This window comes from Pteronotus mesoamericanus, unplaced genomic scaffold (assembly GCF_021234165.1).
Source record: "Pteronotus mesoamericanus isolate MK-2021 breed Mesoamerican mustached bat unplaced genomic scaffold, CSHL_Meso_final contig_173, whole genome shotgun sequence".
Taxonomy (NCBI): domain Eukaryota; kingdom Metazoa; phylum Chordata; class Mammalia; order Chiroptera; family Mormoopidae; genus Pteronotus; species Pteronotus mesoamericanus.
The window spans coordinates 2,387,929-2,406,052 of NW_026555072.1; the positions used below are offsets into that span (position 1 = coordinate 2,387,929).

The window sequence follows — 18,124 nt, forward strand, 5'->3', positions numbered from 1 at the left end:
CCATGGACAGTGAAAAACACCTCTGGCCCTCCCTGGTAGCTCCCTTGTTAGGGATCATAATTTAATATGATCCCCAATAATTGTTAAATTTTTAATTAATTAAACAGAAAGCAATTTCCTTAAAGGAAGTGATTCTGAAATGTGAACTTTTGGTTTTCATCAGAAATGCATTTGGTACAAATTTTCTCCAGGTTAAGCCATTTATTCCAAGCATGTATACATTGACCCACAGTCATGTCATAGGTGAAAAAAAGTTTAATACCTGTTGGTTTACATCACACATATTTGATAAATCTCTATTCAATTTATAAAACCACTGTAAATGAGATTTCAGACAAATGCACTCCATATGAGTTTTCATGATTTCTAGATAAATAACCCACATGTGGTTTTTGCTATATCATTCTTGAAACAATGCAGATATTATATATAGTCCTTTGTATATATAGAAGAATTCCTTATAGTTTTTGTTCCATCATGTGGTATGGTAAAATCAGTTCTGAAGTTACCCAGAAGCCCTTAGGAATTGGCCCCTTGTCTAGTTAGATTGTGTGAGTATCCCTATGTTCTGCTAGGTAACTATGTGACCTTGGACAAGTTGTTTTCCCTCTCTGTATCTCAGTTTCCTTATCTTTAATATTTTTAAAGTACTTTTGTCATAGGGTTGTTGCAAGATTCTGTGAACTAATCTATATCAAACTTTATACAACGTCTGATGCACAGTGACTGCACAGTAATTATTACCCATACCTTTCATCACTATCATCATCATTGATATTATTCCTTGGCAGAACTTGTTGTATGATTCAAGCCGAAGGTTGCTGCCAGGATTAAAGAGATTAAACATCCCATAAAATCCAATATGAAGGCTAATTTCATTGCTGAAGGCTCAGTCCCAGTGTTTACAGATGTTTTAGCAATTCTGGTGGCCTGCAGGTACCCAGCTTAGCCGGTACTATGGCCTTAAGAAGGTCTGCTCCTTTCCTTTCCTTCCCTTTTTACAGATACCCTTTAAAAGGTTGATGAAGTTCCCTTTTATCCTAATTTTCTGGGATTATTTTCTTTATTCTAATCAAGAATGAATGTCAGGTTTTGTGAAATGCTTTTCTGCACCTATTTAGATGATTGTATGGTTTTCTTTTTTAGTTTATTATTGTGGTCATTGTGGTGAATTACACTGAATGACTTTCAAATATTAAACCAATTATGCATTCTTGGGATAAACCCTACTTGGTCATAATGTATTTTCATTTTAATATACTTGTAGTATGTAATTCAATTTGCCAAAATTTCTCTTGAATTTTTGCATCTATGTTACTGAAGGATATTGGTATTTCAGTATTCTTTCTCTGGTAATGCCTTTGTCTGATTTTGGTATAAGGTAAAATTGGCCTAATAGGATGACTTGGAAGGTATTTCCACTTCTCCAATTTGTTGGGAGAGTTTGTGTAGACGTTATTATTTCCTTCTTAATATTTGGTAGGTTCACCAGTGAAGCCACAGGGCCTGGAGTTTTCCTTGTAAGAACATTTTAAACTACAAGTTAAATTTCTTTAGTATGTATAGGGCTACTCAGGTTATCTTCTGGAGTGAACCTTGGTTGAATTTGCTCATTTCATCCAAGTTGTCAAAGTGATTGACACAGAGTGGTTCATAATGTTCCATTATTACTTAATATCTGTAGAAGCTGTAGTCATCTCACCTCTTTCATTCCTGATTTTGGTAACTGGTGCCTTTTCCCCCCTCATCTTTCTACTGAGAGGTTTATCGTTTCTATTGATCTCAAAAAACCAGCTTTTGTAAATGAATCATAAAAATAATGGTTTGGAGATTTCTAAGGCCCCTTAATCTTACTCATCACAGTAGAGTAAGTAAAAAAGATCTCGAACCCTGAGTAACATAACAAAACTTGTTATACTCACAGAAAGCTAAAACAAAGAAATGAAGCCTTGGGAATCTTCATTATAGGCATAAATACATAAACAACAGAGTTGGGTTTTTGTTTTTGTTTTTGTTTTTGCAGAAAATTAGAGGCTCCAGTGCTAGAAGTTTTGCACAAAATTACTCAGTATTATGGAATTATGATTTCTTATCTTGAAGGACAAAGGTAGGAACAAATTTCTTAAGATGCTTTTCTTGACAAATACTTAAAGGTAAAATTAAGTTGTTAAATCTTTACGTTTTATGTCAGCTTTGAGTTATTTAGCAACTTAGACTCTAAGGGTAAATTACCTGTTCTGGTCTTTACAACTAAGAATCAGTCAGCATTTAGGTCCTAAAAATCTATTCTTAAGAATTCTAAAAAAATCCATAATTCTCTTTGCATTACATCCTCTTTGGGAAGTTTATTTTTTTATAGTATTTCCTTTCTGTGTTTAGTGATTGTTTGTGTTAGGCACACAAAGAAGAAAAAAAACCCAGCTTTTGGTTTCATTGATTTTTCTGTATTGCTTTTCAGTTTTCTGTTTCATTGAGTTTTACTTTGATCTTTATTAATTCCTTCTTTCTGCTTACTTTGGGTTTAGTTTGTTCTCTTTTTCTAGTTGCTTAATAAGGAGGCTGAGATCATTGATTTGACATCTATCTTTCCTAATATAGATATTTCCCTTAAATATTGCTTTACCAGCATCCCACAAATTCTGTTATAATTTAACTTTAGTTTACTATTTTTTAAATTTCCTCTTGATTTCTTCTTTGATCAATGGGTTATTTAGAAGTATGGTATTTAGTTTCTAAATATTTGGGGGTTTTCCAAGGATATCGCTGTTATTGGTTTTTTCTGAGACAGGGATGTTGAAGTCACCAGCTACGATAGTGGCTTCATCTGTTATTGGTCTCTAATTCAATTTCATTTCGGACAGAGAACATACTTTGTGTGACTTTAATCCTTATAAATGTATTGAAACGTGTTATGGCTCAAATATGGTCTATATTGATAAATGTCCCATGTGTACTTGAGGAGAATGTATTCTGCTGTTGTTGGGTGAACTGTTTTATAAATGTCAATCAGATCAGGTTGGTTAGTACTGTTGTTATAAACTGAACTGTGTTCCTTCAAAATTTATATGTTGAAGCCTTAATCCCCAATGTAACTATGTTTGGAGATAAAGCCTTTAAAAAGGTAATTAAGTTTCAATGAGGTCATGAGATCGGGGCCCTAATCCAATAGAACTGTGTCCTTATAAGAAGAGGATGAGACACCAGGGATGCACACAGAGAAAAGGCCATGTGAGGACACAGTGAGAAGGCAGTTGTCTGCAAGCCAGGGAGAGAGGCCTCAGGAGAAATCAACCTGCCAATATGTTGATCTTGGACTTCCATCCTCCAGAACTGAAAAAATAAATTTCTGAATTTCTGTTGTTTAAACCACCCAGTCTATGATATTTTGTTATGACAGCTCGATCAGACTAATATGGTGTTTTTCATATTTACAACTATATATCCTTGTTGATTTTCTGCCTACTCATTCTATCAGTGTTTGAAAAAGGAACAGTGAAAGCTCTATTTCTCCTTGCAGTTCTATCAGTTTTTGTTTCATGTATTTTGGAATTTTGTTAAATGCATAAATGTTTAGAATTGTTATATTCTCTCGATTAATTGACTGCTTTATAATCATTATGAAATGACCTTCTTTTCTGTGATATATTCTTTGCCCTGAATCTACATTATGTGATATTTATAAAGCCACACAATGTTAGCACAATGTTTATGTTCCCATTCTTTTACTTTTAACTTATTTCTGTTTTTATATTTAATGTGTGTTTCTTATTTTTATTATTATTATTTTTCATTTTAAATTTATTTATTTATTTATTTATTTTTAAAGAGAGGGGAAGAGAGGGAGGAAGAGAGGGGGAGAAACATGAATGTGTGAGAGATTCAGCGATTGTTGCCTCTCACGTGCCACCAACTGGGGGCCTGGCCTGCAATCCAAGCATGTGCCCTGACTGGGAATCAAACTGGTGACCTTTTGGTTTGCAGGCCGGTGCTCAATCCACTGAGTCACACCAGCCAAGACTAATGTGTGTTTCTTGTAAGCAGCATATAGTAGTGTTCTGCTGTTTTATCCTGACAATCCAAGCCTTTTAATTTGGATGTTTAGAATATTTATGTTCAGTGTGATTATTGATATGATTAAGTTCAAGTCTGTCATCTTGCTATTCATTTTCTATTTGTTCTGTCTGTTCTTTGTGCCCTTTTCCTTTTTTATGCCATCTTTTGGATTGAATGTTTTTATGGAGAGACCATGTTATCCCCTTTGTGGACTTTGAAGCTATAACTCTGTTATTTTAGTGGTTGATTTAGGTTTCTTAGTAAGCATATTTAACTTCTTATACTCTACCTTCAAGTGGCAATATATCACTTCATGTATACTACTAGCACTTTTACAAATATTAACTCATTTAATCCTTATAACAACCCTGTGAGATGGGTACTATTACCACCACCATTTTACATGAAGAAACTCACATAGAGAAGTTACATACTTGCCAAGATCACAAATCTAGTTAAGTAGAAAAGTTGAGATTTAAATGTAGACAGTCTGGCTCCAAAGCATACACTCTTAATCACTACAGTACATTTCCAAGCCAGCTGAAACTCAATTAATGTTAACTGAAAATCCTAATTAATAAGGTTCCATTCTGGAGCAGAAAGGTAATTAAGAATTCTAAGTGCTATCTGACACTTAGAAGAATTGTAGGTGCAAACTGACACACAGAAATGATGGGGGGAGGGAAAAGTACAAAGAACAAACTCTGGTTCAGACAGGACAGTCACTGAACTTTTGGGTAGCTCTGATGTGATACAAAAATTGTTGTTAAATCCCAAGGTTATAATCTAAAGAGACAATTCCTCTCTCACACATAGGCAGTGAGAGTGAAAAGTTGGTAATGTCCACTCTATCTGAATGTATGCATATCTTATGATCTAGAAATTCTATTCTTACATATATTTTAACAAAAATGTATCTGTATATCCATCAAGAAAATGTTCTATTTGTAACAGCCAGCACTGGAAATTCCCCATCAATAGAAGACTGGATAAAACAGTATAAACCACAGGTGGCATGTTAACAAAATGTAATGCTGTAGTATAAGAATCTTACAAGAGTGTACTTTCATTTCTCTCCTCCTGAGATTTTTGCTATTGTTGTCATGCATTATACTTTTACATGTTATAAACCCCATAATACATTTTTCTCAAATGGGCAATTATCTTTTAAAGAAATTTAAATATACAAAGTCTTGTATATTTACCTATGTAGTTATCACTTCCAGTTCTCTTCAGTCCTTTGTGTAGATCTTGATTTCCATCTGGTGTTATTTGCCTTCTCTCTGAAGGACTTCTTTTAACATTTCTTGCATTGCAGGTCTGCTGGTGATTAGTTCTTTCAGCTTTTGTATATCTGAAAGCTCCCTTATTTCTCCTGTTTTTAAAGTAAAGCTTTTTAAAAATTAAACTTTTAATTTTGAGATACTTGTAGATTCACATGCAACTGTATGAAATAATACAGAGAGCCCTGGTTGGGTAGCTCGGTTGGGTAGCTCAGTTGGTTAGAGCATCATCCTGATATGCCAAGGTCGTGGGTTCCTTCCCAAGTCAGGGCACAGGATCAACCAATGAATGCATAAATAAGTGGAACAACAAGTTGATGTTTGTCTCTCTCCCTCTCTCTCTCTAAAAATCAATTAGAAAAATAAATTCAAATTAAAAAAGAAATAATACAGAGAAATCCATATACCCTTTTCCAAATTTCCCCAAGTGGTAACTTCTTGCAAAACTATATCTCAGCAAGGAGTGCTCCTCAACTCAAGGAGTCCACTGGGCTTCATCTCAGTTCCCCAGCCTTCTGCTGGACCTGGAAACTCCCTCAAAGCTGGGGTAATCACAGGACTTACCTTCTTTCTTTGTCATTTCTCAGGGATCACTGTCATTGCCTAATGTCCAGTTTCTTAAAAACCACTGTTCCATTTATATTGTCTGGGATTTTTCAGTTCTTTCAGATGGGCATTTTACCTGGTCTCTGTTACTTCTTGGCTGGAAACAGCAGTACCTACTCCTGTTCTTAATGACTTTACACAATTCCCAAAACCAAGCCCTTGGGTGTTTTTTTCCAAAATAATGATACAACTCTGGCCAAAGTAATTTTTGTTGTTGTTGTCAAATGATCTTTAATCGAAATATTTTCCTTTGTAGTTCTTAGCTAGAATGCTGGGCATTCTGCTGAACCACTGCTGATATCATCTATGATGTCGTGAGGATGGTGGTCATCCACATTGCAGCCCACAGACTGGGCAGTCCCCAAGACCTCTTTAATGGTCCCAGAGAGTTCTCTGGCTAAAGATCAAGGCCACATCTGTTGGGCAATGTTGACAGTATTATCAAAAGTGATATTTCCACTGTACTTTATTTTTTTTTTTTTTTGCTTCTTTCTGCCTCTTGACGGTTCTTTGATGGCTTTGATGACCAGGGCAGAAGCAGAAAGCACTACTTCAATCTGGGCCTGTTTGTTCTGATGGTCAGCTTCACTGTAGTCCTCAGACCCTTGCAATCACTGGGTGCTTTGCTGATATCATCACCAAACTTTTCTGGAGACAGGCCCAGGGGGCCAGTCTTGGGGGCCAGAGCAGATGTGGCACCGACTTCCCCACTGGTGCACTTCAGGTACACAACTTTGATCTTGTTGGGGTCAAACTTCAGTGGCATGGGGGAGGCAGCTGGTGTCAGATGAACCCAGATTTGGGACGACGGAAGAAAGTTGCACCTACCCTCCTCCAAGCTGAAAGCCAAAAGTGGCCAAAGTATTTCCATTTATTTATTTTCAGAGAGAGGGAAAGGGAGAAAAAAAGGGAGAGAAACATCGGCGTATGAGAGAAACATTGATCAGTTGCCTCTCGCACACCCCCAACCAGGGACCTTGTCTGAAACCTAGGCATGTGCCCTGACTGAGAATTGAAGTGGCAACTTTTCAGTTTACAGGCCCATGCTCAATCCACTGAGCCACACCAGCCCAGGCTGTTCAAACTATTTTTAAATGTGTTTTCTTTTTATCCTCACCCAAGGATATGTTTATTGATTTTAGAGAGAGAGGAAGGGAGAGGGAAAGGGATAGGGAGAGGCCGAGAAAGAGGAGAGAGGGGGAGAGAGATGAGAGAAGAGGAGAGGAGAGAAGTGGAGGGGAGAGGAGGGGAGAGGAGGGGAGGGGAACACCCGGTAGGTTTCCTTCCGCACACTCCTGGGGATTGAACCCAAACCTAGGTATGTGCCCTGACCAGGAATTGAACCTGCAACCTTTTGGTGTATGGGATGACATTCCAACCAACGGAGCCACCCAGCCAGGGCTAGCTAAAGTATTTTTAAAGGCTGCTGTTCCCTGAAACTTTTGTGATTTTTCACACTGGAAAGAGAAGTTTCTTTACACAGAGCATTTTTCCTCTTGAGAAGGCCTATCTGTCACCCCTGGGTTTAAGTCTAGGTTAGCAGTTGAATGCTTGGTATAGAAATAGTCTACGTATACAGTATGCTCTAGCACAATATTTCTGTCAATCAGCCATTTTATATGAAACAAATATCTTGAGGCATAGAAAGAATATTTTCTGGGCCTTCTGAAAAATTTTTACTATGCTGTAGAATTCCATCCTCAGCTTTAATATTTTAAAAATTTAGCAGTATATTTATAGAGAAAAATTCATCTAGTATATTAAGCTTGTTATTTAAGGTAGAGAATGAAGGTATCTTTACCACATGTCATGGACTGAATGTCTGTGTCCCCTTAAAATTTGGGTGTTGAAACCCTAACTCCCATTGTGGCTGTGTTTGAAGATGGGGCCTTGAAGAAAGTAATTAAAGTTAAATGAGGTCATAGGGTTGGTCCTTGATCTGATGGATTAGTGCCGTTATTAAGTAAAGACTACTAGAAAGCACTTATACACTTTCTTTTTCCCTTCCCCTCTCCTACCCTCCCTCCCTCTTCTCTTCCCTTCCCCCTTCTTCCTTCCCTCACAAAGAAGAGGTCGTATGTTCACATTGAGATGGTGGCCAAGAGAAGAGGTGTCAATGAAACCTACCTTGCCAGCACCTTAATCTTGGACTTCCAGACTCCAGAATGTGATAAATAAATTTCTGTTGTTTAAGCCACTCAGTCTGTGTTATTTTGTTATGGTAGTTCCAGAGACTAATATAGTATACTTATCATTCAAGGATGAAGATCTAGGGCCATTTCCTCTAGATTACACATTTCTGTCTCAGATTCATGTTCTCAATAACCATGTGAGAGCAAAGATGATGTTAGCAAATGGCATGGAAAGAAAATTTTCCAACTGTCTTTTTATCAGTGTTACCTTGGGAAATCAAGGCAAGTTCTTAGTATTCACAAATATAAACTCACCTGAAAACTCTTACAATGTTATAGATACAAAATTTCCAGTCTAAATAACACTCTACCTCATGGGAACTCTTTTCCAAAAAAAGAGATGTCTTACAACATTAATGTAGAATGAGTTTACTTAAATTGAGTTCAATCTGGGTAAAGGCTGGTATAGATGAGGCTGGAGTAAGAGAAGAGAATCAGACCTCCCTTCTTCCTTCTTTGGTCCCAAGGATGAGGAGGCAAAACTTGCCAGGGATAGAATGAGGGAATCTAGACCTGCCTTTCCCACTAGGGCCTTGTCTAGCTCTCTACCCTGTGTCCATTCCTTTATTCCCAGTCTTGCTCCTAAAATAATGAAATTTGTGTTGTGATGATAGGAGGATTTTAATTGATGCTAAAAACACACAGTGCCAAAGCTATTAATGTCACAGAAGGGTGTTCCTCTTAAATTTTTTTCTTTAGGCCTGGCTGGTGTGGCTCAGTGGATTGAGTGTTGGTCTGTGAAATCGAAAGGTCACCGGTTGGATTCCCAGTCAGGGTTGCAGGCCAGGTCCCCAGTTGGGGGCGTGCTAGAGGCAACCAGTCCACATCGATGTTTCTTTCCCTCTTTCTCCCTCCCTCTCCTCTCTCTAAAAATAAATAAATAAAATCTTTAAAAAATTTTTTTCATTAAAAGTTTGAGCTCCCATGAGAAATGGCACTTTAATTTTGAAGAGCAATCATTGCCACTGTTAGGCTCTAGGATATTTAAGATTCTTTCAGTAACCCATCATCTAATGCTTTATTCTCTTTCTCTCTCTCTCTCCCTCTCTCTCTCTCTCTCTCTCTCTCATTTTCTCCTTGCAAATTATTTTATATCTTAAAGTTTTAAGGCTCCTAAAACCAGCAATTACTAAATCTAGTAAACTACTGTACCTTTCTGTGTTATCCCATTCAGAAGGGCTCCACCTTCATGACCTGATCACCTCCCAAAGGCCCCACTTCCAAATACCATCACCTTGGACATTAGATTTTCAACATACAAATTTGGGATTGATGAACATTGCATCTATACCAGGTACGTTACAATAGAACAGAATTTTAAATGTAGAAAAAATAAAAGTTAAAAATCACCATTTTTCAACCATTCCTGATTTAGATAAGAATAATCAGTGAAATACTAAATGGGAGAGGAGGAGTTAGAGTCTACAAAATATCCTACTCATCAAAAAAGGAGCTCCCTACAAAATACTTGTTAATTAGAAAGAAAAACAGTAACTTTACAATAGGAAAACTTGGCAGTCATCACTTCAACCACATGATCAAAGCTAATGTTAAGGCAAATCTACTGTTCTAGATTAAAAGTGCCTAAAAAGAATGTGACATTAAATACAATGTGTGACTGTAGATTGTATCCTGAATGGGGGAAATGCTTTAAAGTGTATCATTAGGAAAATTGGCAAAACTTGAATAATTACTGTAGATTAAATAATATTTCTATCAATGTTAAATTTCTTGAATTTGATAACCAAATTGTGATTTTGTGAGAGATGTCCTTGTTAGTCGGAGATACACTCTGACGTAGTTGATAAACTTTTTAAATAAGATTTTATTTATTTTATTATTACTTTTAGAGAAAAGGGAAGGGAGGGAGTAAGGGAAGTAGAAAAACATCAATGTGAGAGAGAAACATGCATCTGTTGCCTCTCATTAGATTCCTGACCTACTAGGTGCAAACCTGCAACCCAGGCATGTGCCCTGACCGGGAATCAAACTGGCGACCTTTCACTCTGCAGGATGAAGCCCAACCAACTGAGCCACGTTGGTCAGGCCTAGCTGATAAGCTTTTAATATCTGTACTTATTCATATTGTAGAAAAAATATTGCTAGAAGCAAACATAAGATTTCAAATCAAGTTATTATTACTTACAGGAATAACTACATCAGTTTTCCTTTGCCTCAATTCTTCCTTCTTTTGGGGCAATTCAGTAAGAGCCAGATGGACAGGCCTGCATGTACAGGGGTTGGATTACAAGAGAAGAGTGCCAAAATTAGGATTCTTGGAGTTTATACTGGAATAAGACAGCTGTCCACCCTCTTCCCTTCTGTGTGTATGCGTGTGTGAGAGAGAGAGAGAGAAAGCCCATTGCACTTGATCCTAGTCCTTCAAAATCTTCTGGAATGTAAATAACTGGCTCTGGGTTCCATCTCGCTTTGAAATGTAGACACATACCTTTGGGATGGTAAATCTCTCCCTATGGTCTCCTGTTACCTAATCACTCTTTAAAATGCCCGAACCTGTGAAGAATCTTTATAAGATTTCATTTAAGCCAAATGGACAAAAATTGCCTGGAAGCAAGATCTCAAATGCTTCCAAGAATGAGTTTGGCAGTTTCTTGTGTGCATTTGAAGAAGTTGAATGTAAGAAAGATTACATGAGGGTGGAAGAAAGCAAGGTGGGGATTGGGTTACAGGATAGTTAACAAGATTATGTGCTTTTTTTTGGTTTGATTTTTGGTTATGCTTATTTTAAAGGTGTGTTAACTTAGATGCACAAAAACAATAGACAGGGGTTGCTTAAGGCAAAGATAAAACTTCAGTAAAAAGTTATACGCCTGGGGTGTGATTATTCTATAAGTACAGTCCACTTAAACATACATGGGACTTCCACGTCAGCAAGTTTCGCCTTAAAGTTTCCTGGCTCTTCCTTCCCAGTGCCACAGTTCAGCGGAAGACCTGCTATCTGCAAAGGTTTGATAAGGGAGCCCATCCAAGGGTACTGAGGAAGCAAATGCCCAGAGAGCAGAAGCCAGTTGCGGTAGGGAGAGATGAGAAGGTGTCCCTGAAGAATCGTAGAACTAAAGAATGAAAGGGGGTTTAGCCAAGTAACAGCTGGGATCGGGCGATAGAGGATCTACCTAGAGAGGATGAAGTTAGAACAGTGCTAGAAGCTTTTTGTGACCTAGATTATGCAGGCAAACCTACTGTGTGGCAGGGTGGGGGAAGGTAGTTCATGGTGTGCAAAGTGCCTGGCACATAAAAAGAATCTCTAAATATTTGTGGAATAAATGAGTAAATAATCCTTTAATTCAAAATATACTTTAATGACAGAAAGTCATCAGAGAGGGTTTTTCCTCTCTCCTTGAAATCCAGATAAGAACGGGATTTCATGGTGCAGTTTTAAAAATTTGTTTCTGGAAAAGAGATCTATGCCTTGTGCACATAAGTGGATTCTTCCACTTTTTTGCTGAAAGGATAAAAATGACCAATTATATAAAGGCTAAAGTGAGTCATTGTCATGTATGTTATTTTATACTGTTCTAAAAATTCTTTCAATAAAGATTTTAAAAAATTGGTCCAAATGTCTTGAATCGTTGTGATAAGCGTGTATTTACTCCCTGTTTCTTGCCTTTTCGTTCTATATTTTCTTTTTTGAAAGTGGAATATTCAAGAAATCAAAAAACAAAGGAATATTCAAAACAAAAGTACTGTCCTAACTAAAATCTGGGAAATAAAAGAATGTAGCAAAATCAGCCATAATCTCTGTAGTAACGACCATTGTTTATCATTACGATGTATTTCTTTTTAATGTATTTTTCCTGAGCATTTATGTTATATGTCTGTGTAACTTTGAAATACACTTTTAAATGAGAATAGGAATCTTAGGGGAATAAGAGCTACAATGTAAAATACTTGCATGGTAATTACATAATGGGATATTTTCCCAAACTGCTAGTTATTCTTAGAAACCATTTATTCTGCCTCCTAGATTAAAAGGAAGTGCAGACGCCATCTGTTGTTAGTTGAACAGCTGTAACTGGAACCTGATAGTCCTGTGGGTGGTGTGTGGGAGGTTAGGAGCCCTGTTCCCGTTCCTAACTGGTGTCTGCTGTGTCTTCTCTGTATGCCTGACTGTGGCTCAGAACATAGGGCCCTCTGCTGGGCTGTATGCAAAACTCCATTCAGGGAATTTTCTGGAAAGAAACAAGCCATGGAGAATGTAGGGGGGAAAAAATATGAGAACTTAAGAAAACAATTAAGTATTCATTTGATTTTGTATGTAATTTAGAAACTGCTTGGAAGATACAATACTTCGATCATGAAATTAGAAACCTCATGTTTCCTCTCCCCCTATTAGCAATACCTGAAATGTATTGATCTGTTAAGCTTAATTTTTAATTAATTATAAAAAATAATAAATCAATAAAGTTAATTACCAAAATGATGCATTTTTATCACTCTGGAAAGCAAAACTATGTGATTTTCAATATCCACAACTTCGTTGTCTTCAGAATCTTAATTACTATTATTTAAAAAAGTATTAAACTTCATATCCACCTGTGACTCAGTGGGGATTTTTTTCAGAATCACTTATTTCCAGCCACACAATGGAGCAATGACAAAGAAACCATTAGATTAGGTGCTTGGAAACCCTTTGATAAGAATCCCTAGGCGTTGTAAGTGTTCATGTAAGCTTACTCTCTGCTTCTCCTAGTTAGTTAAGATATTAACAAAAGAGAACACAAAATATTTACATATAATGAGATATTTATATGTCCATTAAAATGAAGGGACTAACCTGGAAAGATGCCATTATTTTATTGCCAAGTGAATACAAGTACGTTGCAGAGCAGTAAGCATTCACTGATCTTTTTGTTTATGGTGGGGGGGGAGGCAGAGACAAATGTATTTAATAAATAAATAAATAAATAAATAAATAAATAAATAAATAAATGCTTGGGGGGAAAATAAAAAAATAAAAATTATAAGAATAATGAAATGTTCAGAAGCACACAAAATTATATTTTTGGAGGCCTAACTTACCAATATTTTTTTCTTTAATGACATCTGATTTGTCAATTATAAAAACATTCACCCTTGCCCTGACCAGTGTGGCTCAGTTGGTTGGGTGTAGTCCCCCAGGCAGGGCACATGCCTAGGTTGCCCGTTTGGTTCCAGTCGGGGCACCTGCAAAAGGTGAGCAATCGATGTTACCCTCTTGCATCAATGTTTCTTTCCTTCTCTTTCTCCCTCCCTTCCCCTCATTCTAAAAATAAATAAAATCTTTTTAAAAATAAATGAAAATATTCACCTTTGTTTTAATTTCATACTTCCAAGGTTTTCCCCTTTATTTATTTATTTATTTTTAACATTTAAAGCTTCTATCCAGATGAATTTTCTTTTAGTGTAAGGAGTAAGGTCCCCCCCCAAAATACCTACTGCATGCCCTAGAAATATTTGAAAATTATGTGTATTTTTCAGAAAAATGGTGAAAACTTTTAATGGAAGAAAAATTTCAGAACTGTTTAAAGTATCTGCAGTTTTATAAGTAGTGAGATGTAGAGGAAGAAAACGCCATAGAACAGGCAATTAAACTAATCACTACCAAAAAATAGAATCGTGTCTGGACATTACCTGAATAGGGAAAAGCCACAGCACCTGGAAATTCTGATACGCGTTATTTTGGAATAAAAATCTCCAAGTTGGTAAGGCAGAAAAGTGCTTTCATTGCCTTCATTAGCCCAGGCTGGGTGGCTCAGCTGGTTGGATTGGCACCCCATACACCAAAACATTGCTGGTTCGATTCCTGGTTAGGACACATACCTGGTTGGGGCGCATACAGGGATCAAACATCCAATTGATGTTTCTTTTTCACATCAATGTTTCTCCCTCTATTCCCTCCCCCTCCTCTGTCTCTAAAATCAATAAGCATATTCTTGGGTGAAGATTTTTTAAAATGTTTCTGAGATAGGCACCTTCACCCTTGAACATTCTGTCTTACATTATAAGCCGTAATTTTGGAATGGCAGATGCCCTGGACTGAAAGGTGTCGGGGGGGTGGCGTGGTGGTGAATTATGGCGGGACTCAAACAATCTCTGGTACTCCTGCACCTACTCTTCACTGAAGAAATGCTGAGGTTGCTGAGATATGTTGGTAAATTCAAAAGGGAGAGTTGGGTTAGAGACCTAAGAACCACCTAAGAGCCTCCCTCTCCTCTCAGGACCCCCTGAATGACCTCCCTCTCTTTGTCTTCCCTCCTTCTTTAGTTCCTCCTGTCCCTCTTTCTCTTTCCCTCCATTCTTCCCTCCCTCTTCCTTCTCTCCCACTTCTGTTTCTTCATTCCTTTTATACTTTGTCTCTAGGCCTCATTCTTTCACTTTCTCTATCCTTCCTTTCCACCTCCCTTTTCTCTCCTCCTCCCCCCTTTCCTCTTCCTCCTCTCCCTCTCTCTCTCTCTCTGCCTCTTTTTATTCCTTTCAAATCTTGACTTTAAGTCTCGTTCTTTCTCCTCTATCCCTCCTTCCTTCATTCTGTCCATGCATCCATCCTCCTTCCCTCCTTCTGTCCTCTCTAAATGAAGGGATACATTTCTCCTTATTCCCTATAGATAGCTTGAGGTTGAGTTGCTGTGTGAAAGACCATGGCCAGGCTGGGAGAACAATACTTGAGTTGTGAGATATTACAGTCTCTGCCTCCTTCCTGACATCCACTTCACTCCCTGTGTTTTAAAACCTGAGACCAGAGTGAGGCTTTTTCTGGGAAGAGTAGGTGGTTGGTTGGCTGAATTCAAGACGAACAAGTACGTGGGAAGCTGACAAGATAGGGTGAAGGGCCATGGGCACAGGATGGTGGGAGTCTAAAAACCTCTCAAAGGCCAGGCAGAGGTCCCCACAGCAATCTCCACCCTCAGAAGGAGCCTTTGAATGGCAGAAGGCAAATGACATGGCTGGCTTGAAAGGAAGGCTGCTTGGGAAGGGTGTGTGAGCCTGGCTAACTATTCACCTCCTGTTCTCCCTCTCTCCCAGAAGCCCTTCCCAGAGCTGACAAAGGCATGGCACCCCTCTGCAGATTTGCTGAAGTATCAGGAACAAAAACAAGGCTTACCTCCTGGCCCCCACCCACAGAGAGCATTCACTTGGGGCCTGCATTCTCACAGAATATGCCCCAAGGAGGGAAAGGGTAGCAACCTAGCATTTATTTTACACCTGCTGTATGCCAGGCTCCATGCTGTTTTCATCTAGCTAATCTAATTTCAGTTCACAAGAAGCTTGCAAAGGGAGTATGTGTATCTGCCTCCACAGACTTCCTGCCTTAACTGAAGTTTTCATCCCCTCTCATCTGGATTATTATTTTCATCTCCTAAATTGTTCTCTATGCTTCAGACTTTTGTTTTATTTTGTTTATTTGTCTTTATAGACAAAGTCAGAATATTTCAAACTTTGTTCAAACACAGCAATGATAGCAGAAGCCATCAACAAGTGACAGGCATGGCACCTAATGTCTGGATCAAAGGCGATTAAGGAGCTTTTGAGTGCCTGTCAGTCCATGCCCCTCCACTATTACTGTTCCTTCCTCCCCTATACCTTGCTGTCACCTTTAAAAAAAGATTTTATTTATTTATTTTTAGAGAAAGGGGAAAGGAGGGAGAAAGAGAGGAAGAGAAACATCAATGTGTAAGAGAAACATTGATCAGTTGCCTCTCACACGCCCCCAAAAGGGGATCTGGTCCAAAACCCTGGCATGGACCCTAACCAGGAATTGAACCTGCAACCTTTCAGTTTGCAAGATGACACCCAACCTGCTAAGCCACACCAGCCAGGGCACCACACCAGTCAGGACTTGCTGTGACCGTTGACATCAGCTAAACACATGCCGGAAGGAAAGTCACCTTCAAGGAGATTGGGCTCCACCTCATTACCAAGAATGCCTCCAGTTTGGGGAAAAGCACAGACTGGTGAGGCCACCTTGCTCCCTGCACTTGGCCTGCCCCATCCACAGTCCCAGTTACCCAGGACCTGGCTGGGACTTGGGGCGGAGGAAAAGCGAGGAAGATACTCTCCATTTGGTGGTATTGGGAAGCTGGAGAGATTGTGGGTCACTGAGCAGATGAGACCCCCAAACCAACAGGCAGAACTCTGAGGAGTTACCAGCCTGTTCTGGGGAAAGATGTCTTTAAAGAGAGAACATCAACCTGATTCACACATGGCTTGGGTCAAATACTTCTGCAGAAAACCTAACAAATGACTCATCCTCAGATTCTGGGGGCATTGAAATATTTAAAAATTGTCATTGGTTGCAGTGACGGGGGAAACTTGGTGGAGACCAGTCTTTTAAACACAAAAAGATCTCTGTTTCTCAGGCTACTGAGTTCAAGGCCCAACACCAGTCCTAACTTCCCACTTTCATTCTTATCCCCCCCAGATACCCCTTCCACACTGCCAGTGGTCAGACACTTGCCCAACACTAGTCTGACACAATTCCTCTCTTCACATTGCCCTCTATACTCTGGCTGCTGCCTGCCTCACCCACCTCTCTTGCTGTGGGGCAGCCTTGGGATGTGAGAACTGAACTTGGGGCCACTGGGCACCTGTTTTCTTTGCCAAAACAGCCAACACCTTCTTTGTCAGCTTGGTAAGTTCTTTCTTGCCTCCCACAGCTTAGTTCTAAGGTAACTTCATAGGAGCAGCATTTTCTGGCCCATTCCTGACCAATTCTTCCCAGCTCCCTCTCCACATTCTCTCACTGACTGCACTTGGCCATAATGCCATCTTTCTTCCTTCCTCCTCTGAGCTCCTTCTTATTCCCTTTTGTATTCCAACTGTCTGAGAGATGTACACATACTTGGTGAATGTGCAGATAGAAGAATAAATGGACAAATGTGTGTAGAGCCTAAGGCTTTGCGAGGTTTAGTCACATCTCTAAGCTCTAAGATCTATCTTGTGTGAATGAATCAGTGTCCAGGCTAGGATCACTGGGCTCTAGTGTTTGCAGCTCTCCTCCTCCAGGCAGCCCTCCTGGTGAACTGTCTGCAGTTGGGCAGTCTGTGAGGTCCTTGGGGCAGCAGGTGGCTAGATTCTGGAATCAACCTTCATATCTGGGTGTTTGGAGTTGTCCCTTGCCTGGGAACCATTCCTAGGTGTCTTGAGTCAGGCTATCTGGTCCCTGGTCTGGGACAGCAGGAGGCATAGCTTGTCCAATGACAGAAGGTGCACAGAAACACGTAAGTGGCAATTCTCAGAAAGAAAGGATGGTAAATGAACCCCACTTGGGGAGGTTTGACATTGGATTTCTGTAAGGCCACTGAGATCCCTCATGGGCCCACTTACAATAACAGCCTGGGGTCTGAACCAAGAGAAGGTCCTCAGGCCAGGAGCCAGATTCAAATTTGAGGTGATTCTGAATTGGGGAAGGGGAGTGTGGATCCCAGGTAGCCTGAGTTCTAGAGACTTGCAAAGGGTACAGAGAGGTGGCTGCTTCATGTCCCCCACAAGCCCCCCACCTGCCCACTCCTGAACAATTGTCCCGTTGTCTTGAAGTGTCACCATTAAGCATTTCTAGAGTCCCTGGCCAGGGAGTAGTCACAAAGATTCTCTCCTTGACCAAGCTCTACTCCAGCTCCTCTGAACTTCTCAACTGGGCCTCGGCTTCCGAGCTTCTGTGTACCTCTCTGCATTGTCCAATTTTGGCAAGAATCTTGCTAAGTTAATTTAGCTAGAACCCCCATGCTCCATATTTGATTGTGCTCCTGCTCCTCCACATCCTCAGTTGATGTCTGATTACCCTGGCCTGTCTTCAGCAAGAATCCTTTTAGGTCGGTTCAGCCAGAATCCCCTTTAACTCTGATGTTCCCTCTTAGTAATTTTCCATCCACCGACACTGCCCCTGCCTTGGCTATAAATAACTACTTTCCCATGTTGAATTCAGAATTGAACTCAGTTCTATATTGAGGTCTGTTTTCCCCTATTGCAAGTCCTGAATAAAATCTGGTTTAC

General features: G+C 39.3%; 1 protein-coding gene and 1 pseudogene across 2 annotated transcripts in view; one reads left to right on the forward strand and one right to left on the reverse strand.

Annotated features, from left to right (window-relative positions):
• UXT (ubiquitously expressed prefoldin like chaperone) overlaps nt 1–18,124 on the forward strand; it is a 269,833-nt gene that overhangs the window by 102,600 nt on the left and 149,109 nt on the right. The window lies entirely within an intron of this gene.
• On the reverse strand, nt 6,206–6,723 carry LOC129065037 (60S ribosomal protein L12-like; annotated as a pseudogene).